Source organism: Opisthocomus hoazin, chromosome Z (genome assembly GCF_030867145.1).
Source record: "Opisthocomus hoazin isolate bOpiHoa1 chromosome Z, bOpiHoa1.hap1, whole genome shotgun sequence".
Taxonomy (NCBI): domain Eukaryota; kingdom Metazoa; phylum Chordata; class Aves; order Opisthocomiformes; family Opisthocomidae; genus Opisthocomus; species Opisthocomus hoazin.
In genome coordinates, this window is record NC_134454.1 from 20,747,124 (window position 1) to 20,772,029 (window position 24,906).

The window sequence follows — 24,906 nt, forward strand, 5'->3', positions numbered from 1 at the left end:
AAGCAAAAAAAATCGAAGAAAGAGGATCAATACTAACTATAAAAGATATCTTCTTAAATGTCTTGATTGGTGGTTACTGACATGCAATTGATTAAGGGATAAAATTAACTGAGAAGAAATAGTTCATTGTCAACTCTCTTTCATAAAAAAGTGTCCTATTTTCAAATAGCTTCAGGGAAGTCTTTAGATAACCAAATATAGCCTATAAATCTTTGCAGTTCCTGGGGTCTGCTGTCGCCCACAAGCCATTTAATTGCTTGCAGTACAAATGCACACAGATACTACTCTGGTTTAGTGAATACAATTCTCCGGTAAGTTTGCATAACTCTTCAGAGCTAATATTTCTACCTGTCTGTGGTTAAGTGTCAACCCCTTCACTAGCTATAGGCTATTCCCAAAGAAAGGTATTTTTTCATGTCTGTTTATAAACATGAAGTCTTTACTTTGGGAGTAACTGACAAGATTTGACTTGTGACACAGAACAGGATTTTTATTACCTGACCTCTCCTTTCCTACTTGGATTGTACAGAAAACCCAGGAGTCCCTTTTGCAAATACACAAGTCTACAACAAAGATAATCCATCTTGAATACTAATAGGATGGAGTAGTAAAGAGCTTGCCTTTCTTATTTTTAATAAGGGTAATTAAATTCCATCCATCCCTCTTATGCATAGAATCTGTTTGAATGAATGCTCTTCATGAAATTTTCATGAGAAACATCACAATGTAACAGATTCAAATAGCCAGAACTGTTATATTTTTGACAGTTGTGGTCCGTTTCCAATCTGTCTTTCAGGTATTTGGCAATAAAACCCAATATTCAACATAAAACGGAGCACAGAAATAACGAAATTTCTAATTGGAGTGCTTATCATAGTGGGTTTAGTTTTTAGAGATATTAATTGCTTTTTTCTCTCTAAGTTTATTAGTGATATATACAAAACTGTCTTTACACTTTGATGATACCAAGTTTGACAGATCATCAAACACACTGTGCAAGAGATATGAGCATCAAGTCAGTGAACAACTGCCTCTCAGCCACAGTAAGAGAAAAGTAACTGTTAGAAAATTTTGATACATTGGTAGCTCTACAATTTTACATGAGGTGCAAAGAAAATTATTTTTTACTGCTCGTTGATATGCTCATTAGGCTCTAAACCATAGTATGTAACATTGTTCCCTATTAATATTCAGTTCTAGTGAATTAACTTCCAATTCATCAACAATTTAAATCAGACTTGACCTTCTCAAAGCCATTTGGTACTGTCATTTTGAGAGGCCATTAAAGGGCAGATTTCTTTGTCCTCGTGCTTCGTGAGTCATACATGTAATACGTATTTTGTTTAGGATAACAAATACAAGAGATTTAGAAATAGAGTACATTCGTTGAATTTGTTAGATGTCTTAACAGTCCTGCATTCTACTACTGGTATTAAGAGAATGCCTTTAGTACTGTGCTAGTATCACTTCCAACTGTGGGAAGAGCTCTACAAAAGTTATTTTTCACCGAATGTATGATCTGAACAACACAGAGAGGCAATTACAAAGACTGGTTACTAGATGAACCCTCAAGAGAGAATGATACGAAACAGCCTTGTCTTGTTTCCCATCACAGCTTTCTTAGTATTTCTAAACTGTCTCTCTGTGTATTCAGTCTGTTTGACAGTATTCATCTCTAAAAAATGTCCTTGAGATTCCTACCTCTGCTGCTGGTTTTGTCAAAGTGGTAATCACTTCCCTTCCAAGCCACACATATGCAAAAAGCACATTACCTTCTACATTAACATTTCAGTACGCTTACAGACATTGCCCAACACATAATTTCACACATTGCTGCACCTGTCTTAGAGGTGAGCCTGCCCTCACAAATGCAACAGCATTTAGAGTAGCGAGCGTAAACAGAAATTTTGATGAAGTGCTATCCTGAAATTACCAACAAGTTAAATTATGCTCTACCAGAAAGAAACCATACTTACATTTAAGAGTATCTACAGAAAAAAAACTCTGAACATACCTGTGCCACAACTATATATGACAAACACACTATTCTGCTCGTCCTTCAACTGTGTTTTCTTTCATCTTCAAGGAAAAAAATGTGCTGCTGCAACCTCTCTTTTTTAAATGACACAACTCTTCCATTAGATTTCAGGAACTTCCCAAGCTATGTCTGAAGGTATACTGTCAAGCCTAAATATGCACAAAAGCTGCATCCAAAGAAGGAAGAGGATTTAATCCAAATCCAATACAACGGATTTGACTCTTCATTATAAACCTGCCCAGGTGTACAACACAGCTAAACAAAGAGAAGAACAGAGAACTTTATCCAGTGTTTGTGCCACACCTTCTTAATATTTGGACTACTTTTCCTGTAAAAAGCCACTTTCAAATCACGTCTAGGACCTGCTGGCAGCAAGCAGAGTAGCAGCTTTTTGAAACAGATTGGGTCTGAAAGTCTTAAATTCTTCATAGCTACCTTGCTGAATCACTTTGGCAATCAGCACCATGTTTTAAAAAGACGGACAGAATAGTGTGAATAATTTGCTCAGTTACAGTACATTATGATAATATTACTATGATATGGTTAGAAAGTGCAAATGTGAAGTACCCAAAGCAAATTGTGATTACTTTGGTTGTGGGTTATGGAGTATAAAACCAAGGTAACAGCACCAGGATCCAAGACTGGGCAGTTGACATGAAAACTTAGTAGTATTTCTGTTAAGTATTTCCTTCCACATTAACTATTTGCACTATCGAATTACCTATGTTCCAGAATATCCACATTAACCTGTAGTTAAATCTGTGTAATCTGCCTAACTAACATACATACTCGAAGTGTTTCACTGTGCCTCTTAAAAAATATTGTTCTATGTGAACCATTTATTCTCGATCTCGAAATGAAGGGTGGTTCTCCATTCTATTAAGGAAGATAAAAAAATCTGTTTGAAGATTCCCTGATAGCTTTGCTACAGGCAAATTTTAGTCATTCTGTAGCTCACAGAATAAAAAGGCACACATGGAGTATTCCCAGAATACACTATAGATACTGAAGATAAACTGCCGCAATAAAGTTTATTATTTCAAAGAACAGTGTAAATAAAGCTTTTATTTTCACTATTCCAGATGGCAGCAGCATATAATTTGCACTGTTTTGACATCATGACCGTATTATTCAAAATCACTCTTCCTGCAACTGAACTGAACGCAGGATTGAGAACAGTAAAATCAGAGAGTAAGGAAGGGAGTAAAAGCAACATTTTACAGCAAAGTTGGTATTCTGTATTATCGAAGAACTATGCATACGAATCAATTGAAAAATAAAAACAAAGCCGTTTCTAGTTATACAGAAAAGACTAATTTGGATTTAAAAGATACAAAGCATGAGAAAAGTGCCAGTTAATAAATATTATTCCTATTGAAATATTTTACAAGGTAAATTTTGCCAAAAAAGTGATTATGAACACACAGTGATTCTTTTCCCAGGGTCCTTTGTTCAAAGCTGCTATATACGCATGGATACTTCTACTTAGTGGTGCTGAAAATCAGTAACGGAGAGTAATGGCTACGTTGTAAGAACGGATCCTGGTATGTGTTGGGATTTCTCTTAAATTGCATGCAATTATACCACACAAAGAAAGGGAATTAGACATTGATAAGATGATCAGACACTCACTCAGAGAGAACAGCTGCCCATGCCATCCCACTAAAACATGCATTTAAAAATATTCTTCATATATTGAAGAGATGTGCAAAGCACTTTTGATGCAAAAGAAGACAAATTTGTTTGTAGCTCTGTATGCAATTACCCTGCAAATTGCAAAGTAATGTCTGTATAACAGAACATAGAGCCACTTATACTGAATTATCATTTGTATGAATGTTGAAGCAGTAATTTCACATTGCATTAAGTCATTTAACATTCATTGTTATTAGCATCTAGCCTTAAATAATTTCTCTGTTTTAACAAATGAGTGCATTGAGACTTTGAAATTAGATATCTTCACAAGGACATGAAAATGGTAAAAGGAACTTGCACCTTTTGGCAGTTCTCAAAGTCTGCTAAATTAAAGACTGCGCATAGCAAGCTCTTTCCAAAGTGACCTGTCTCACTCACTTGAACAATGAAATACCTCTCACTCTCCTTTAACAATAACATTCTGAACGACAAGGATTAACATTTGGAGAGTCATCACTCATGAAAACACACGCCTCAAAATACAGATTTATTCTCACATTTGCACTCAGGCACTGTTGTAGCACATAGTACAGCATATCATCCAAACACCATATGACCATATCTAGTTATGACTGAACTTTCGGATGTCTGTTCTGCTTACTGGGCATGGAAAGGGAAATATAGAAGGCTCTAGGCTGTGTCCTTAAAGAAAAAAAAAAAGCAAGGAATCCAAGAATCCCTGCCAAATGTCCCTTCTCTAACATACAGACTCAGCCAGAGTTATGGTAACAAAAACAAGGCAGAGAATGTGAAGTAGTGTTTTAAGTGCAGGGTATCTTCTATTTAGGAAAAGAAACACTAAACTTCTGAAGCGGAAAAGATACAGCATCCCCCGTATTTCCATATGCAAATGTTCACAAGAATGAAACTATGTATTTTGCACAGGTGAATAAAAGACAAGAGGATGGCAAAGGGTAGTGATATGAATTTCCATGATTATCATTTCTAATTTGAGGCTTAGTTTCCAGACAGGGTTAGGATTTAGATTACACTAAATCAGGGTTAAACTGGGGCTTGCCAAGATTGAGGATTAGGAAAATGCATGATCGCTCTATCTAGTCAATATTTTTAACGTATTTATGTTTTTACATCCTCCTTACTTTCATTTGAAAAATAATGGGGAAAGAATAAGAATAGTGCAGCCATGGCAACCTTTGCTTTAAGCTTTAATTTTTCACGTTGCACACAGTTTTATGGTGCAGTATACAATGAGATCAGCAGCAGGTTCATATGCACACCAGACATCACTTTTCATGTTAGTAGTCTGAATACACACCTTGGTCCAGAACACTCAAAGGCATTCTATTCTTTTTCTTCCCCTCCCTTCTACTTATTAATACTTTGTGTTAATGTATTGATATTAGTAAATATGTATGACACTTTCCGTAAGTAATTACCTCATATTCTTAAGTATAAAGCAATAAATCACCACAGTAAAGTTGTAACATATTAATTTGAACTGGGAAGTGGGCAGGAGCATTTTGTTTTTGCTTCACCAAAGACGACAAGAGAGAAAACATGAGCAGTCTGGCAAAGGACTTGTCAGATCCCAGTCTCCTTCTCCCTCCTTCCTCCCCATTTGCACTACATGTCTAAACCTGTGCCTAAACCTAAAGGAGTGATAATACTGCCTAAGAGTGTCAAACTCAGCTTGTGATCATGGCCATTTCTGTTACTGATGTTACAGACCTTTCAATGAGTTATTTCCTCAATGCCATAATATTATTGAATACTTTCTAATACAGCCTAAATTCTCTGCAGCCCAAACTGACAACTATAAACTACATTAACTGCATTAATGTCACAGCAACAAAATTTAAGGACCTGACAAAGGAACTGTAGTGTCAAACCCATCAAGTTTGTTTAAGTCTTGTTTTCAAAGGAGAATAATACTATCTTTTGCATTTCTAGCTCAGCATCAAACTTGTGCATTTTAGAAAGAGAAAAGGGAGGATTTTCACTTTGTTAATTGGGCAGAAAGGTGCCCCAGAAGGCCTACAATCTGGTCCCTTGGAAGAAGAAATTATGGAATAAGGGTGATGAAACAGTATCGCTCAAGTTTTAACAAAAGATGCTTGGATCAGGACTTTAAAAGCACTTTTGGTGCAGTGAATTAAACATTGAGTTATTCAAGGTACAGGCTATGCATTCCAACTGCTTTTTATGGTGCCTGGCACAACAATGCACCCATACAGATTTAGCAATTTGGATGTTATTGCAGTATTTCAATAAATAGCAAACATAATGATGAATAACAAACAATAAAAGTGCTATTACTGCTGAGGAGAATGAGAAAAAGGAGATATGTTGTCAGAAGAGACAATGAACTGTGGAAAAATGCAGTTGAAGAGGATATCCCTTGAAACTCAGTATTACTGAGCATTACACTAATGTTACTGGTACAAAATATGCAGTTTTTCTATATCTAATGCAGTATTCATCTTCACTGGTGTGAAAAGTATGCTTAAAATATTCGTAACACATGCCTACAGATTGGTGATTGTAAAGAAATAATAGATACAGTAGCTTCCCATTCTTGTGGTTTGTTTGTATTTTTTTAAGTCTTTCCACCACTATGAACATATGTCTATCAATTAAGAAAATGCTAGATGAGACAAGGGAGATGTAAGAGCACTAATCAACGCCTTGTATCATGTACTCCTAATATTTATAAGCAGATGACAGAATCCAAAGTGCTCACAAATGTTAAAACACACATCATCTTTGACCCTGTACGAACATTTAACAGAAGTGAGAAAGTGCTTCTTTTAGGAGTAGATAGTGAAGTTCTTCCCTGGTGGCCTGGATATGGAGTGAACGGGTGTGCTCTGGACCTCACTCTTCATATTCCTGAACATGAAGAAGGTATCCCTCTCACCTCTTATGCCCACCTGTGGCAACATTCCCTCTCACAAATATTGAGAAGATGCCTAGTGTCCTGGGTTTGGCCAGAACAGGGTTAATTTTCACCGGAATCCAGGAAGGGGCACAGCCAGGGGGTGGGGGCTGACCCCACCTGGCCAAACAGAGCCCGGTATTCCATACCATGTGACGTCACGCGGGGTTCCGGTGGGGAGGGGCGGCGCGGCGGGAACGCACTCGCGGCTTGGGGGGGCGCGGCGCTGGTCCTGTTTCGGGAGAGCGGCTGTCTGGACCGGACGGTTCGTTGTTGTGTTTTCTCCTTATTTGTATCGTTGTTGTTCCTGTTTTCCCTCTGTTTTGCTGTTCTGTTAAACTGCCCTTATCCCGACCCACCGGTTTCTGCCTCTTTCTTTTCATTCTCCTCCGCACGCCGGCGGGGGGAGGGGCGGCCGCGTGGCGCTTTTGTTGCCGGCGGCAGCCGAAACCAAAACATTAAATTGGCGCCCAAGCGTGGGGCAGGGATAACGGCAGGGCTGAGCAGCGGGTGTTAAAACTGTTTTCTTAGATTTGCTTAAATTTTGTTATACGCATTTTTCTGTGTTAAGTAGTCGCCGGTAAAAAAGAAAAAAAATGTTTCTGACTTTGATCAAGTGGCTCTGCTATGTAAATCCGTACTTGCACTATGTGTTCATTGCCATGCTGTTCATCATGGCTGGGAAAAAGATCAGGATGATGATTTTCCTCTACTGTACGATATCGACTTATGATATGATAACATCACTGTGCATGAAATTAGTCTTGTATTTGCATGCGGCACTGCGGTCATTTCCGTACCTCGGATCCTATGTCTTAGATTTTGTTAATAATCAAACCCAGTCTGTGGGGAAAACCGAAGGGGATACCTTCCCCCACTCTTTCGCCCCCCCTCTCTTCCTCAGGCTGGTCCTAACTGCTTTTGAGAATTTCGAGTACCCGTGGGATGCTCAGGGCAGCACTCTCCTTTTGTTCTGCCTGCTGAACGGGTTCTGGGTTTTGTTTAGGGTTAAGCAAGTCGTTAAGAACATCCTGCAGAGACCTGCCCCGGGGCTGGATAGCTGTGAGTGGCTGGGTGTGTGGGACAGCATGGGCAGATGTCTAGAGCAGTGGGCACCACCGGTGTGTTTTAAACTCACCCCTGAACAGATACAGAATCCGGACAATCTGGTAAAATATCTGAAAAAAGTGTGCTGCCACCCCGGGAACTCCAGAGAGACACAGATCACCACAATGTGCTGGGCTCTGGCCCATGCCTACCGAGCCATGTTCAACACTGTTCAGTGCCTTAAAGGGGAAAGGGGGGGAAGCGAAGCGGCAGGCGCTGCAACTGGCGCTGCCCCCCCAGCCGGCCCTGCAGCCCCTCCAGCCCAGCAGGCAGTCACAGCCCCCCTGACCGGCACCACGGCTGCTGCAGCCATAGCTGCAGGGTCTGCCTCGGTTTCCCCGGCGGGCACAGCAGCTGCTGCAGCCCCAGCTCCAGCTGCAGGCAGCGCGGCTGAGCCCAATGACCAACCTGTGCCAGTAGCAGTCGCCCCTGTGAAACTAAAGAAAGACACAAAGAGAGCAGATCGCTCCGGGAGGGATGACGATGAGCCAGGGTCATCACGGGAGATAGAGACAGAGATCATCACCCGGTCCCTGTCCCTGGGCAAGCTGCGAGACATGCGGAAAGATTTCAGCCGCCACCCAGGCGAGCACATTGCCACCTGGCTGCTGTGGTGCTGGGATAATGGGGCCAGCAGCTTGGAATTAGAGGGCAAGGAAGCCAAGCAGCTGGGATCCCTGGCCAGGGATGGGGGTATTGACAAGGCCATTGGGAAAAAGGAACAAATCCTCAGCCTCTGGAGGAGACTTCTGTCAGGCGTGAGGGAGAGGTACCCCTTCAGTGACGATTTTGTATGCTATCCTGGCAAGTGGACCAATATGGAAAGGGGTATTCAGTACTTGAGGGAATTAGCTGTGCGGGAGCTCGTTTACTGTGACACAGACGATGAGCAGGTACCCATAGACCCAGATGAACTCCAGTGCTCACAATCCATGTGGAGGAAGTTTGTGCGGAGCGCACCCTCCTCGCATGCCAACTCACTGGCAGTTGTAAACTGGAAAGGTAAAGACGCACCAACAGTGGACGAGGTGGCTGTCAGACTCCGCCAATATGAGGAAAGTCTCTCTTCCTCCCTTGTCTCAGCTGTGGAGAAACTGGCCCGGGAGGTCCGACAAATGAAAGAGAGTAGGTCCTACTCCCCACCTGTACGGGCCAGTGTCTCAGCTATTAGGGGCAAGTGTTTCCCTGCTCAGGAGAGGGAATACAGAGGCTACACACCCTGGGGCACCCTGTGGTTCTACCTGCGTGACCACGGAGAGGACATGAGGAAGTGGGATGGAAAACCCACCTCAAGTCTAGAGGCACGAGTACGTGAGTTGCGAGGTAAAACAATCACAAAAGGGGACTCTGCTAGGAAAAATGCCGCTCCAGTTTCCAAAAGCCAGCTCTCCAGACCAGGTAGACAGTTTGACCTTGATTACGATCCTCTGGAGGGGACCTCCAAGTCATTTTTACAGCAGGTGAGCAGCAATTTCTCTGACGAGGATTAGAGGGGCCCTGCCTCCAGCCAGGTGGAGGAAAGGGACAACCGTGTCTATTGGACGGTGTGGATTCGGTGGCCTGGCACGTCAGATCCACAAGAGTATAAAGCTCTAGTGGACACTGGTGCACAGTGTACTTTAATGCCATCAGAGTTCAAAGGGTCAGAGCCCATTTGCATTTCGGGAGTGACAGGGGGGTCCCAAGAGCTGAGTCTACTGGAGGCTGAAGTGAGCCTCACTGGGCAGGAGTGGCAGAAGCACCCCATTGTAACTGGCCCCGAGGCTCCGTGCATCCTTGGGATAGACTATCTTAGGAGAGGGTATTTCAAGGACCCAAAGGGGTATCGGTGGGCTTTTGGCATAGCTGCTGTGGAGACGGAAGAAATTAAACAGCTGTGCATTTTGCCTGGTCTCTCGGAGGATCCTTCCGTTGTGGGGTTGCTGAGGGCTGAAGAACAACAGGTACCCATCGCAACCACAATGGTGCACCGGCGACAGTATCGTACTAACCAAGACTCCCTTCTCCCCATTCATCAGCTGATCCGCCAGCTGGAGAGTCAAGGAGTGATCAGTAAAACTCGCTCACCCTTTAATAGTCCCATATGGCCAGTGAGAAAGTCTACTGGAGAGTGGAGACTAACAATAGACTACCATGGCCTGAATGAAGTCACACCACCGCTGAGTGCTGCCGTGCCAGACATGCTAGAACTTCAATATCAGCTGGAGTCAAAGGCAGCCAAGTGGTATGCTACAATTGACATCGCTAATGCATTCTTCTCCATCCCTTTGGCAGCAGAGCGCAGGCCACAGTTTGCTTTCACCTGGAGGGGCATCCAGTACACCTGGAATCGACTGCCCCAGGGGTGGAAACACAGTCCCACCATTTGCCATGGACTAATCCAGACTGCACTGGAAAAGGGTGAAGCCCCAGAACATCTGCAGTACATCGATGACATCATTATATGGGGCGACACAGCGGAGGAAGTTTTTGAGAAAGGGGAGAAAATAGTTCAGATCCTTCTGAAAGCCGGTTTCACCATTAAGCGAAGTAAAGTCAAGGGACCTGCGCAAGAGATCCAGTTTTTGGGAATAAAATGGCAGGATGGGCGCCGTCAAATCCCAATGGATGTCATCAACAAAATAGCAGCTATGTCTCCACCAACCAGCAAAAAGGAAGCACAGGCTTTCCTGGGTGTTGTGGGTTTTTGGAGGATGCACATCCCAAATTACAGCCAAATTGTGAGTCCTCTGTACCACGTGACCCGGAAGAAGAATGATTTTGAATGGGGCCCTGAGCAACGACAGGCATTTGAACAAATTAAACGGGAGATAGTTCATACCGTAGCCCTTGGTCCAGTCCGGTCAGGGCAAGATGTTAAAAACGTGCTCTACACCGCAGCCAGGGAGAACCAACTCCAACCTGGAGTCTCTGGCAGAAAGCACCAGGGGAGAGTCGAGGTCGACCCCTGGGGTTTTGGAGCCGGGGATACAAAGGATCCGAGGCCCGCTATACTCCCACTGAAAAAGAGATTCTGGCAGCATATGAAGGCGTTCGAGCTGCTTCAGAAGTGGTCGGCACTGAAGCACAGCTTCTCCTGGCTCCACGATTGCCGGTCCTGGGCTGGATGTTCAAAGAGAGGGTCCCCTCTACGCATCATGCCACCGATGCTACATGGAGTAAGTGGGTCGCTCTGATCACCCAACGCGCCCGAATGGGAAACCCCAGTCGCCCAGAAATTCTGGAGGTAATCATGGACTGGCCAGAAGGCAAAGATTTTGGAGCATCGCCAGAGGAGGAGGTGACACGTGCTGAAGAGGCCCCACTGTATAACCAGCTGCCAGAAGATAAGAAACAGTATGCCCTGTTCACGGATGGGTCCTGTCGCATTGTGGGGAAGCAGCGGAGGTGGAAGGCTGCTGTATGGAGCCCTACACGACAAGTCGCAGAAACTGCCGAGGGAGAAGGTGAGTCCAGCCAGTTTGCAGAGGTGAAAGCCATCCAGCTGGCTTTAGACATTGCCAGTCGAGAGAAGTGGCCAGTGCTCTATCTTTACACCGACTCTTGGATGGTGGCCAATGCCTTGTGGGGGTGGCTGCAGCAATGGAAGAAGAACAACTGGCAGCGCAGAGGCAAACCTATCTGGGCTGCCCCATTGTGGCAAGATATTGCTGCCCGTCTGGAGCAGTTGGTTGTAAAAGTCCGTCACGTGGACGCCCACGTCCCTAAGAGTCGGGCCACTGAAGAACATCAAAACAACCACCAGGTAGATCAGGCTGCTAAGATTGAAGTGGCTCAGGTGGATCTGGACTGGCAACATAAGGGTGAACTGTTTATAGCTCGGTGGGCCCATGACACCTCGGGCCACCAAGGAAGAGACGCGACATACAGATGGGCTCGTGACCGAGGGGTGGACTTGACCATGGACACTATCGCACAGGTTATCCATGAATGTGAGACATGCGCTGCAATCAAGCAAGCCAAGCGGGTAAAGTCTCAGTGGTATGGAGGATGATGGCTAAAATATAAATACGGGGAGGCTTGGCAGATTGACTACATCACACTGCCACAAACCCGCCAAGGCAAGCGCTATGTGCTTGCAATGGTGGAGGCCACCACCGGATGGCTGGAAACCTACCCTGTGCCCCATGCCACCGCCCGGAATACCATCCTGGGCCTGGAAAAACAAGTCCTGTGGCGACATGGCACTCCCGAAAGAATCGAGTCGGACAACGGGACTCACTTTCGCAACAGCCTCATAGACACCTGGGCCAAAGAACACGGTATTGAGTGGGTGTATCACATCCCCTACCATGCACCAGCCTCTGGAAAGATCGAACGTTACAATGGGCTGCTAAAAACCACTTTGAGGGCAATGGGGGGTGGGACTTTCAAAAATTGGGATACCCATTTAGCAAAGGCCACCTGGTTGGTCAACACCAGAGGGTCCACCAACTGGGCTGGTCCTGCCCAGTCAAAACCTCAGCGCCCAGTAGAAGGGGATAAAGTCCCTGTAGTGCAGATGCGGAACATGTTAGGGAAGACAGTTTGGGTTAGTCCTGCCTCGGGCAAAGGCAAGCCCGTCTGCGGGATTGCCTTTGCTCAAGGACCTGGGTGTACCTGGTGGGTAATGCGGAAGGATGGGGAAGTCCGATGTGTACCTCATGGGGATTTAATTTTGGGCGAGAATAGTCCATAAATAAATTGTATAAAGTTAGTTGTTAAATAACCCTGTCACTGTCTGTTATCACTGTTATAATTGTTATATTTTGTACCAGTAGTAGCATAGTAAGAATTCTCCAGATTAAAGAAGGATGGACTTTCTCGATGAAAACCTAGCAGAGCACAGCAATGATGGAACTGGACCTGGTTTTCAACAACTGGCATCCAGCAACTTCATCAAGATCAACGTCTCCTGCAGACTGTGGGCACGGGCCACACCAGATACATCAGCCGTGAGGTCCGGATGCAGCAAGTGACCGCCCATCACCACACATCACCTCCCCTGCCACAGAAGACCGTAACGACAGATGGATCCCGAAGTCATGGATTAAATGAACTCAACAGACACTTCAGAGTGATGATCCATAGACTAAGGGAATGATATCTGGAGACAGGAGAAGTGGTGGTGATCAACTGGACAATGGGGGACCTGGGCATGACGTAGATGGTATGGAATAAGGGGTGGATAATGTCCTGGGTTTGGCCAGGACAGGGTTAATTTTCACCGGAATCCAGGAAGGGGCACAGCCAGGGGGTGGGGGCTGACCCCACCTGGCCAAACAGAGCCCGGTATTCCATACCATGTGACGTCACGCGGGGTTCCGGTGGGGAGGGGCGGCGCGGCGGGAACGCACTCGCGGCTTGGGGGGGCGCGGCGCTGGTCCTGTTTCGGGAGAGCGGCTGTCTGGACCGGACGGTTCGTTGTTGTGTTTTCTCCTTATTTGTATCGTTGTTGTTCCTGTTTTCCCTCTGTTTTGCTGTTCTGTTAAACTGCCCTTATCCCGACCCACCAGTTTCTGCCTCTTTCTTTTCATTCTCCTCCGCACGCCAGTGGGGGGAGGCGCGGCCGCGTGGCGCTTTTGTTGCCGGCGGCAGCCGAAACCAAAACACCTAGGAATCTGTTAGTAGGGAAGGATGGGCATAGGACAAGAGAAAAGAGTAGACACAAATTTCTTTCTTGCTTGGGATGACTTTCACCACTAAAGTCAAAATAGCTTTGAGAAACTGTCCAGACAAGGGAGAAGTTAGAGGGTATTGTTTTCTGGGGGAAACACAGCCATTCACTTCTGTTCTGGAAGAACAGAGAAGAGCTGCCTCTGTAGCTAAGGACACACATTGCTTAAAACCGATTTTCCCATCGTTCTGTACCCAAGTTCAATAATTACCACTGTCTGATAAATAACCTTTAATGAATATGGAGTTACTTAGCAGAACCTCATAGTAACACTTTATAGTACATATGTGGAAGATGACATATCCGTAGTAAGGTGACATAAGCGTAGTAACATAGAAATGTTACTATTTCTAAAGCCTATGGCAGCCAACACTTTAAGGTTATAATCTCAGAAAGACTCACAGGTTCATGACATCACATAGTTTTGCTATGGATTACTTTGCCCCCCAAAATCAATGTCAGAACTAGCTGCGGTCTGAGACTTCGACTTCTACATGAAATTTTCCTGCTGCCTGAAGCTGAAGTAAATGAGACTAGTCTGGGATTTAACATGTTTCATGTTATAATAGGAAGCGCTGTTTTCACAGATGACAGATAACATCCGTACTCTGATTTATTGCATGAAAGAAAATACTCAGCATCCTGTCATGCTTTCTAGCATGGTGCAGGCCTGCCTCCGAAGCAAGCACAGGGAGCCTGGTGATGCTAAGGCAGTGCTTGTTCTGATCTGCTGAGAGCTAGCACTTGCCTTCTCCCAAAGCATTTTTCAAAATAATAATGATATGGGCTTGAAAGAACTATTGCGAACTGTTGCAAACTGAACTGAACAAACTCAAGCAGGCTTTCTGGAAGACTGAAGGAGACAGATGTACTTTAAACATGACACTTTCACATTTGTCTAGCAACAGCAGCTAATATTTCTCATGGAACTGTAAATGACGAATGGCGTGGGGATTCATTCATAAGATGTTGAACATAGAACAAAACCAGATTTACTCAGCTTTGCTATAACTCTTGGTGCAATTTACTCGACTAATTGCACCACAAATCACTTTGTCAGTAATCTGAAATAGGATCTTGGCCAGGCATAGAAGCACAGGATGTTTAAAAGTGTCTTTTTAAAACTGTTTTACATGCTAAGCTCAAGGTTCACATCTGTAAGCCCATTATAATTATTTTAACTAACTATGAAATTCAGTGCTACCTCTAAAAAATACAACAAAATCAAACTTTGTGACAGGGAGTGTAAAATGAAATTTATTACAGTCTACAGTCTGAGTGAATATCTCCAAAAAAATGGCGGCAACAATATTTGTGAACATTTGTTTACTAAATATTGAAGTGATTTTATGTAGAGTACAGGTAAGCTTTTTGTTTTCACAATTTCCTTTTAAGATAATCTTCTCACCAGCTTTCATCTAGCTGATCAAAGATGATCCTAACAACGCAAGACGTACTTTGTAGAAAGAAGTGGAGAAAAAGGTTCAGGCTTTTTGGTTTTGCTTTGGTGTGTTTTATTTTGTATAAATGTAATGTCTGCAGATGAAAATGGTAATTTGTTAAACACAGGTACAGCAGCGTTTCCGTTCCAGTGGAATACTGAACTAGCATGGACATAAGGAAGTAGCTGTTCTCTGCAGCTGGAAGTCACGGGCCTAAACTAGTGCTGGGATGATGTTCAAGCAGTCCGGTGTGATTGCCTGAAGGCCAAAGGAGTCATGATGTCAGGCAGGGTGGGGGTGCATGGGTGGGGAAGTGCATCTGAGAAGGAATAGACAGAAAGTTTCATGTTATGAGAGCTATTTGCAAATTCATCACAAGCTGTTCTGTGAAAAACAGTTAATAAAGTCAAACAGCTGTGGAGAGGCAGTTCCTGCCTTTAAAGTGACACAGTGTGACAGGCTAAGCATAGCGTAGTATTGTGTGTGTTAAGTACATTAAAAAAATCAGCGTAAGCAAAAAAACCTCCATGCCAATCCTGTGGACAGAGTTAACATGCATGAAGTTGCATGAAGAAGGTACAAATGATGAAAACAAAATGCTTAAAATGCTTGAAAACAAAAGATGTGAATGTCTCCAGTGGCGAATCACCATTCGGTGAGAGGCTCTATGCCACAGAAGCAACACAAACGATTGACTGAGAACGTCAGGGTTGTGTCTGATCTTAATAGAACTGTTTCTCCTTGTATCTATTATCAATAAAAGCTGTCACGTACTTCATAACTAAACACAAAACTCATTTCTTTTAGAGAAAACATATCGAACTATTTTTCCTGTAGGCTGGAGAGGTAAGGCATGAAGATTATTAGATGCACTCTTTAGAAGCAATTGAGAGCAGGTCAGATGTTACAGTAGTTGAGAAATAATTTCTGCTGATAAATCAATATATAGCAAAAAATCTCAGACTATAAAACAGTATTTCAGTATTTTTTTTGTACGTGAAGAAGACTTAAAAATCAGTCTGTGAATGCTAAACATCTTTCTGCTTTTACTTTATTAAGTCATACTACTCTGAATAAGTGCTACAACATAACGTGTTCTTAGTATTATCTGAAAGCATAAGACAGGGATTATAAAAAGAAGAGTTGGTTGGTTTTGACTTTTCAGTAACTTCCAGCTCCTTCGGTACATGAGGAAAACATCTTGTTAATATATATCTAGCTTATTTTTTTGGTGTTCTTGCTCTAAATACTGCGCTTCTGGAACCGGTTTGTCTAAACTGCTTATCCTGATGTATTAAAACCTTTCTGAAGATGATGATTTTTAACCTTTAATATGACGCATCTGAGCCTTCATATTATTACATGACCTGATGCAGGTATATGTGCCTATGAACACTGCTATCTCCAAAGTCCAACCTTAACATCTTACTTTCCTTCCAAAACCCACCAACAAGCCACCCTGAAAGAGCACCATCAAGAGCTTTAAGAAAAACATTCTCTTGAATTTTGGCCTTAAAAATCTCCATGCTTCTACAAAGCAAGGGGAAAATCTTTCTCTATTTATCAGGTTTTGTAAAACATCAGGCCAAAATTCTCCAAGGTAAATATTCAAGTTCACTTTATTACATGACTTTTTGATATTTAGTAGCTGGGTTTGCAGGAAAGCCAGTATCATAGAGATCACAGCTGCAGAAACACTTGCACAAAATTCTCACCTGAACACACTGGAAATTTTCCTGTGCACCAGAATGTTGGAAAGCTTTTAGAAATGATCAGCAAGTACACAGCAAATTTCCACATCTCTGTTGCTACTCCTGTGATCTTTACCAGCTCATACAGATGACACAAACTGCTGATGCTAACTTAAGTCTTCAAGAGAAAAACAAAATAATGGCTTTGCTAGATGATCTTGTGCTGAAGTCTTGAACAACTGACAGCAAGCATACTTAAGTGTTTCTATCAGTTTTAAATGATCTTACAGAAACCACCTTTCTCACAATAAAACCTAAAATAGAAGAAAAAAATTAAATTTGTTGCTGCCACAGGCAGCGTTCTTTATTTATTTTGTGCATAATTTAGGCACTAAGTCTTTTGTTCCAGAAAATGAGACAAAAAATCCCTGGAAAATAGATTAGTCTCCTTGAAAAGCAAAAAATGAATCCAACTATCAGCTTCAGCTGTAAGTTATTGCTTCCTGTTTCAAACTTAATGCAAGCCATTAAAAATTATCAAGAGTTTAAAAGTCAGGATACATCAGCTGAAAATTGGGGGACTATTTTTCTAATGATTCTGTATCAGGAAAAAGTGTATATCCATAAGCCACAGCAGCCTTCAGAGATCTCATTCTGTCGTATCTTTTTAACTCCTGGGTAAAAGTTCTTCTCAATGAAGTTCACAAAAATAATTTTTATAGCTATTATTTATGTAGCATGATTTTCCAAAGCAATTCACAAAGCAGACTTATCCATTATAGTGAAAAATGGGTAGAGTTACATCTCTTTAGCTCCATATAATTACAGTAGATTGTACAAATTTCATAATGCATTTTTTTACATTATTTAGTTTTATCACCTGAAAGACAGTAAGAGAGTTCAGTTTCTCTGAGTCTAAAAAGCACCTGCTCCAAAAAGTTCTAATGATAAAAACATTACACATTAAAAAAAGATAATTCAAAATTAGTTTTGCATCTATCTGTAACATTGCCTAACTGTAAAAATTATGAAAAAAACGGCATTGCTTCATATTTCTTAAACCTAGGCAGTCTGTTCCAAGTAATTATGTACAGAAGATTATTTCTTGATCGGCTGCCAATAGCTTTTAAACTTTTTCATTACATAATTTATCTAACTTAAAGCAAATGAGTAGTCTCATTGAGAAAACTGACTGTAATGGAACTATTCATATACTTAAGTGTGTTGTTAAACCAACTGTCACATTTTCTAAATTCATTGCCATTTTATTTCAGAGGCTATTTCATATTATGCTTTCTTCCTACTCCAAAGGCAAATTTGATCATTTATGAATTTTCCTCCACACATGACAAATATTACATTGTCTTTCTCCGTAAGTGAAATCAACTTGTACACGTATCACTTATCTGCCTGAAGATTCATGAAGTGCTGTTTAGGTTTTATAGTGAGTACCACAAAAATCTAGACATGCATCATCAAGAACATTTCATTTCACCGTGGTATTTGGGCTATCTCTTATGCTAAGCAGGTACAGCATTGCAGAAAATTTAATGATTATTTTCTAATACCACGGCAAAAACAAGGCAGTCATTTAACGTATGTTCATGTCATATCACTAACCACCAAGCTTCTCAGGGCCTGAACATGTAGCCATTTATTACAAGCAACACTGAAATTAGTTAGTAGAAAACCAAGACAAAAGAGCAAAAGGTAATTTTCAAGATGATGCTTTGACAGTGCAGGTGGACTAGCATGCATATTTCTAAACCGTGATTAAAAGTGCCATTGAATTTTATCACTATTCATGGTTAATACCTCTCTTTTTTTTAAGATCACAATAATATACTAAGACAAAGAGCACTTTTAGCCCTATACCAAAGTAACTGCTGAGTACTAGCTATAGGTAAGATTAGCACTTACTACCACCACTTGCTTTAGCAGCTACGTGTGAGTTGGACTACCTTTGTTATTTAGAAGTTATAAGACTGAAAGTTCACAGCTGGATGTTGTAGGGAAGTAGGCAAACAACTACATTCTCAGTCAGTATGAGGTGTTAGTTTAATAATTATTACAATAAAACACATATGGTTTCTATTCTTCCCTTGATGTGCACATAATACTAATTAACTTTAATAGGAGTTACAAAAGTGCGTCAAAGGAATAGAGGCTGTAAAACCTAGAATTAATTTTTAACACATGAAAATAGTATCACACCTGTTTGTACGAAACCCTCACACAAAATGCGCTATAAATTGAATAGCACCTGTATTAATACTATTAACTGTTAAAACTGAGACGTTCATATTGATCTTATTTCACTATGCCCTTAGTATTTTAAGTGACTTCTTTTGTTCCCTTTGTGCATATATTTATTTTCTTATAGTAAGGTTGTGTTTTACCTTTCCATATTTTTCCCTACAGTAGTGTAATGAGTTGTCTTTATTTCTGTAAGACTATAGAGATGAATGCTTAGAAGATACTTACTGAGTTTTATGCTTTGGTCTTCTTGGTATTTTTACTTACAGGTAAGTAAGAGTTGTAACTACTTGTCAATCTTGCAAAAGCAAAGATTAAAATTTAAAGTACTCTCTTTGTTCTAGCTGCAAAGTTAACTCCTTGTTCCCCTCCTGTTGGTATACAAAAATTTTCACTTGAACTTGCTGGTGCTCCAAACTTTGGTTATTTGCCTAGAGCCTTGGTGGCTCTAGAGCTTTTTAGTTGCAGAGGGTGTCTGCTGAGGGCTACTGCACCAGCGCAATACACCTCCTATTCCACAGTACAGGGCCGGTGTATACATTCTGCTAGTGTGCTGTGGTGAAGGGTTTGCTGTTACTGTCTGCTCTGTCTGTGGTTAGCACCAGAGAAAATTAAGGCTTAGGAAGATTTTACTGACGTTTTTGAAGTTCTGGTGAAGATAGATCGCTTTATCCCCAAGATGACAGCTCTCCTAGTTTTGGTATTGCTTTCATGTGTCACAGAAACTGTCTGCTTGCAGGACTGAATACTAGGTGGCCACTGAAAGGGATTTGGTGGCACCACTGCTACTCCTGGGTGTGACAATTTACTTTTCCACTTCTTAGCCTACCGTTTATGATGAAGCTCCCACCTCTGAAGCTGTTTAAGAGATGTTTGGGTGTGTACTGCCTTTTTAAGAAGTAGGTACAGAAAATAATTACGATGACTCGCACGTTTTCTGTCTTTTCTGAGATGTTTTTTATGTGCAAGGGGACAGATAAGTTCACTCACAGTTTGGTGACAAAAAGATAATGGTGTGTGCCAGCCTACTATAAGATAGAGAGTAAAAGAGTGTGGGTAAAACTCCCAGAAGAATAATAAGCATGCAATTCTGAAAGAAGAAATGATGAAGATGCAACATCTGCAATATGACTATGTATGTGAGTTACTTGCACTCAAACTCAAACCAGCCTAATGATCACATCTGCATGCAAACTCCAAAATTTAAATGTGATGAAGACATATGTGGTAGTTAAAACTCAAAAACAAGCCTCAGTTTGTTTCTGAGCAGTGAATGTAATAACAGCTTAATCACTCTACAGATATTAAGTCATTTCATGTCTTCCAAATTGAGTAATACCAATTTTATTGTGGTTTTTTTCCATTTTTTTCCAAAAATTCTAGCTAGTAATAGAAAATTAAGAGCAAGAGATGGTTTCTATTTTTTTTGTACACCAATGTAACTACTAAATGCCAAGCAGTCACACTTCATTTCAGTGATTCTTAGTGAACAACTTAAAAAATGATGATTAGATAGAGTCACAGAAATGAAAAATTTCCTTAAATTGTTTCCCACCATTTCTAGAATTATTTCTTAATTTACTTCATGTTGACTCTAAATTAGCATCACGTCCTGAGGGAAATGCAAAATATGACAGGAAATATAGAAAGTAAGTGTTTGGATACATCCAGGCACAGATTACTGCTTGTGAATCTGAAGCTCACAAATGGCAAGAATAAAGAAATAAATACATAATCCTGTAGAGTCCTACAGAGGACTAGTCTTAGTAATCACTTTTAATCAGAATGTTAGCCATTTATTTTGACTAATGGCTAATTCATTTTACTTTTTTTCATCATTTCCACAGAGCAAAAAGTCCTTCTAAAAACAGTATTAGCGATTTTCAAAAAGCACAGAAAATAAAAAGCTTATCCTATAAACACCTAACAACATTTTAGGCTGACTTCAGAGAGTCCATGTGTCACTTTTACATTTTAGCGAAGAGAACTGGAAAGACTGATGACGATTACACAATCTGTAGCAAGCCTACATACTAGAAAGAACAGGCTTCCTTACGAGGCACACAGCCAGTACAAACTGAAGAACAGATTAGCTTCATGTGGGCTGCAGTCGTATTTCCAGTAAAGAGCAAGCAACTGGATGACACTGGTTTTGGAAAACAATATTCAGATTAGGTAAAATAATTTCAGCTTCTCAACACCATGGAAGGTTTGAGACAAGGGTGTCTGCTTCTGTATTTCCTACTCATATCAAGTAGCATTTTCAAGGAGTTCTGTACACATCTACAGGACTGTTTTCAAGTCCAACTTCTATGAGCAAATACTATTTTAATAAGCAAATGACCAAAAATGAATCAAACCCTGATATAAGCTCAAAAACAGTGGGTACAATCCTGTAAAACAAAATCAGAATGCTTAGCAAAAGACAGTTTGTGCACCACAAAAGGCTCTCAGAATCTAGCAAACAGCTCTGTGGTTCATTTTCACAGCCAGCTGGTCTACAACAAAAAATGATTCTATGTTGTCTGTGCAATTATTACTCATACACACGAAATAAATGTGCTCTATCCAGGATTTTCACTCAAATCACCACTCAGCACCTCTCAACAATATTTTCTTTCAAAACATCAATGGAACCAGGGCTGAAGCATCTCAATTTGTCCCTAGATATAGAAACTGACCTACAGAGGCACTGCAATTGAAAAGTAAGAACACTTGAATTTCTCAGTGCTCCCTGTGAGATACAAGAGTTCGAGTAGTTCATCTACTTTAAAACCCTCTACTGTTCTCGCCTATTAACTCCATTTGACATCACGCTAAAAATCTGGAAATAAGTTACCTGTTCTCAGAGATTTTAGAAAACATGTTCCAGTAACTCACATTGCCAAATTTACTATAAACTTTGTGGCATAGAGATTTGAGAGGTAGCCCTACCTCCAGATAGTCACAGATAACAGAATTTCACTTTGTTGATCCCAATAGCTTGTGGTTCAACAGGAGCATATCTGCCTTGTGGTCTGTCTACAATAACCACTGTTTCATTTCCTGCTAAGCAGAGGAAAGACAATTCTAGTAGGGAATGGAGGTTGAGTGTCTGAGACTGACTCTGCAAATTCCTTAAACAGCTCCAATTTTTTGGTTAGGTATAATACAAGTCTATATTCTCCAGTGCGATCTCAATCTTGCTTTGGAAAGTACTTAAGTAAAAAAAATTTAAACTGGGTTCTAAGGTTTTTAAAAGTCAGATCTTCAGTTTTTACACTGAAGATCCTGTTGTGACAGCAATTTGTGGCAGTATTATTTTTCTCTCTACAAAAATTAGTATAATAAAACATCTTCCAGCCAAACACCTCTGCAGAACACAATATGGTGCTTCTCTTCCCTCTGAAAACAACGAGATTCCAAATAATCCAAAGTTTTTAAGTGCTTAAAAAAGAATATAATGTTATTGATAATCATAATTTTGAGCATAAGAAAGCAGGAAATCAGCATATTCAAAAGAATAAAACACCAGGCCGGCATTACATTTTTTCTTCCCTGTATAGAGTATGCCATGTGAAATATGCCACCAGTTTTACAATATCACAATATTTCAAAGCTGCAGAAATTCACTGCATGTTCTATGCAGTGTCTAGATCAGCACATTTAACCTCTTTGATCATATCTTTACTGGGAACGTCTTTTCGTCTCTAATTATTGGTACTATTCTTTCCCTGCAGATTCCTTAGCAGGCTTTGTGAATTTAATCAGAATCACTGAATTCCCCTGTATGATTAAATTTAAGCACATTCTGATTTCATCCTTACTGCAGTTCAAGCTGATATCACCACTCACAATAGCTGATCCTGATTTTTAAGCTTGAAAATGCTATGAATTCTAATTGCATACCCTGTTTTACAATCAGGTCTTTCAAGATATCGTGAGACATACAAATTCACATCCTCAGGTTCACCGGCTACACTGATAGGTAAAATACATAAAGAAGGGATACTACAAATGAAAGACTCCTATATAATTAGAATGTCTTGTCAGTGACAATGAAAATAAAATATTTTATTATTCACAATCAAAATACTTAAAGACACTTCACCTCTCCACAAGCTGACCATATACTTTGATACGTATTTGAATAAAAGGTTTTATAAATTGATTTTCATATGTGAGATTTTACGTGACTTGTCTGCATTTTTCCTTGAAAAGGTGAAAGAGATTTTCTGTCTGTAGCTTCTGAAAACAAGATAATAAAATGGCAGCTGTTCTGAAAATATGCGGAAGGAATACAGCAGGGTTCCTCCATAACCATGGGTGACCTGAAATCTGTCAGGACTGATTTATTTTTCCACTTCCCCTACGAGAAGCTACATTACAGAAAACACACAAAAATCTTCACACTGATTAAAATCTTCCTAATATTCAGTTACAATGATCATGAAAAAGTCAGATAAAAGTTTATGGCAGACTTTCTTAACAAAAGGCCTAATGGGTTTTTCAGCCAAACAGAAAATCATTGGGTCATAAAGTATATTTGTTTTCTCTATTGCCAAATCGAAACATCAGGGAATACAAAATCAAACCTCATTTTTACTGCAACATGCTGACAAGGTAAACAGAGCTCAGGAAAACTGAATGAAGTAATTCGCTGTGCAAGCTTCGGAGACTAATGTTAGAGCTCTCTTAGCAAATAATTAAAATAAATAGTAGTTCAGGAGGCAGAGGATGAGCACAGAAGGAGGACAGGTATGAGATGAGAAAGTCTTTCCATCAGTCATAACCAGCATCAGAAAGTAGCTTAAGAGAGGAAGCTCTGGCTTCGTACCAAGTCTAATTCAATCTGGAGAATAATGTATGTTTAAAAGAAAATGATAAAAGCAGTAACAATAAAACCAGTATTTATTCAGTGGTACTATATATCAGAAAGATTGAAATATGGGCAATAAATCATAAATACTTCACAAACTCAAAAAAATCCTGGCTAAATTAATAAACTTGTTTATCGTCTAGCCTTTGAGTTGATAAACGTAATTGATCTAGAGAAATGGGCCCTAAATTTTCAATGCTTCAGAATATTCTGTGATTTTGACTCAAAACATGCAGGTTCCTAATATCTCAGTAACTGATACCTACTTCCCCCCGCCAAATTTTCTTTTAAATTACACTTCAAAAGTGTATTATGAAATTATTTATATTAGTCTGGGGATTTACTTTCATTTAGATATTATTTTCAAATTCTGAGTACCTGTAATTGCACATTACAGCATGAGGCACTCAGCGGTAGGGGCAAGTTTATTTTTATTCTGATGTCATATAATGCTTTCTGGGCTGTGAAACTGGATGTTTATATTCAGTGAGTATTTTATATCAGTACATTAATAGCTGCAATTTCTCCACTAGCTTATACCTATTCTATTGAAAAGGTTTTGTGGCAAGAACAGTGTCACCTTATGGGCTTGTAGAGTATCCAGCACAATGGTCCTTCAATTTTGATTGGAAACATAGAAACTAGTGTAATTCAAATACAATATTTCTTGATTGAAATATTAGATAAATACATGACAGCTGATGAGACCATATTATTCTCTACAGAGGTTTGGAATTTACTTTTATTTTCTTTTTATAAAACCTGAGTGCTGTTTGTGACAAGGGAACATTTCCATTCATTCCACAGCGGAGCAAATGAAAAATAATGACTTAATATATGATAAGAGTACGGCTACTGAGAATAGCTCTATTTTGATAAATAAATTACTTCGCGCTATCACATGCGCCAAAGTAAATGGACAGCTGCAACAGTTTTCAGTAAGCTATTAGTGTGCAACAATAAAATGATGTATTTTTGCATAGACAAAAGCTTGGTACAACGGCCAAAACAGCTGATTTGTTAGATTCAAGACTTCATGCCGACTGCTAGGAAAACTGTTTAACTTTACCTTTCAAACAGAGAGATGAGAATCTGACACAATTTAAAAGGCTGTTTCTGGGCTGTCAGTCAGAGCAGGCCAAGAGACGAACACTGTATTTGCAAGTTATCGGGAACTTGCCAAATGTAGACACAGAATTTAGACTGCTACACTACTCTATGAAATTTGGATTACAGAAGTAAAAGAAAAAAGAAAGAAAAACAATTT

General features: G+C 40.6%; 1 protein-coding gene across 40 annotated transcripts in view; it reads right to left on the minus strand.

Annotated features, from left to right (window-relative positions):
* Nucleotides 1–24,906, minus strand: part of PTPRD (protein tyrosine phosphatase receptor type D) — a 1,391,241-nt gene that overhangs the window by 156,784 nt on the left and 1,209,551 nt on the right. The gene's annotated exons all lie outside the window — the stretch shown is intronic.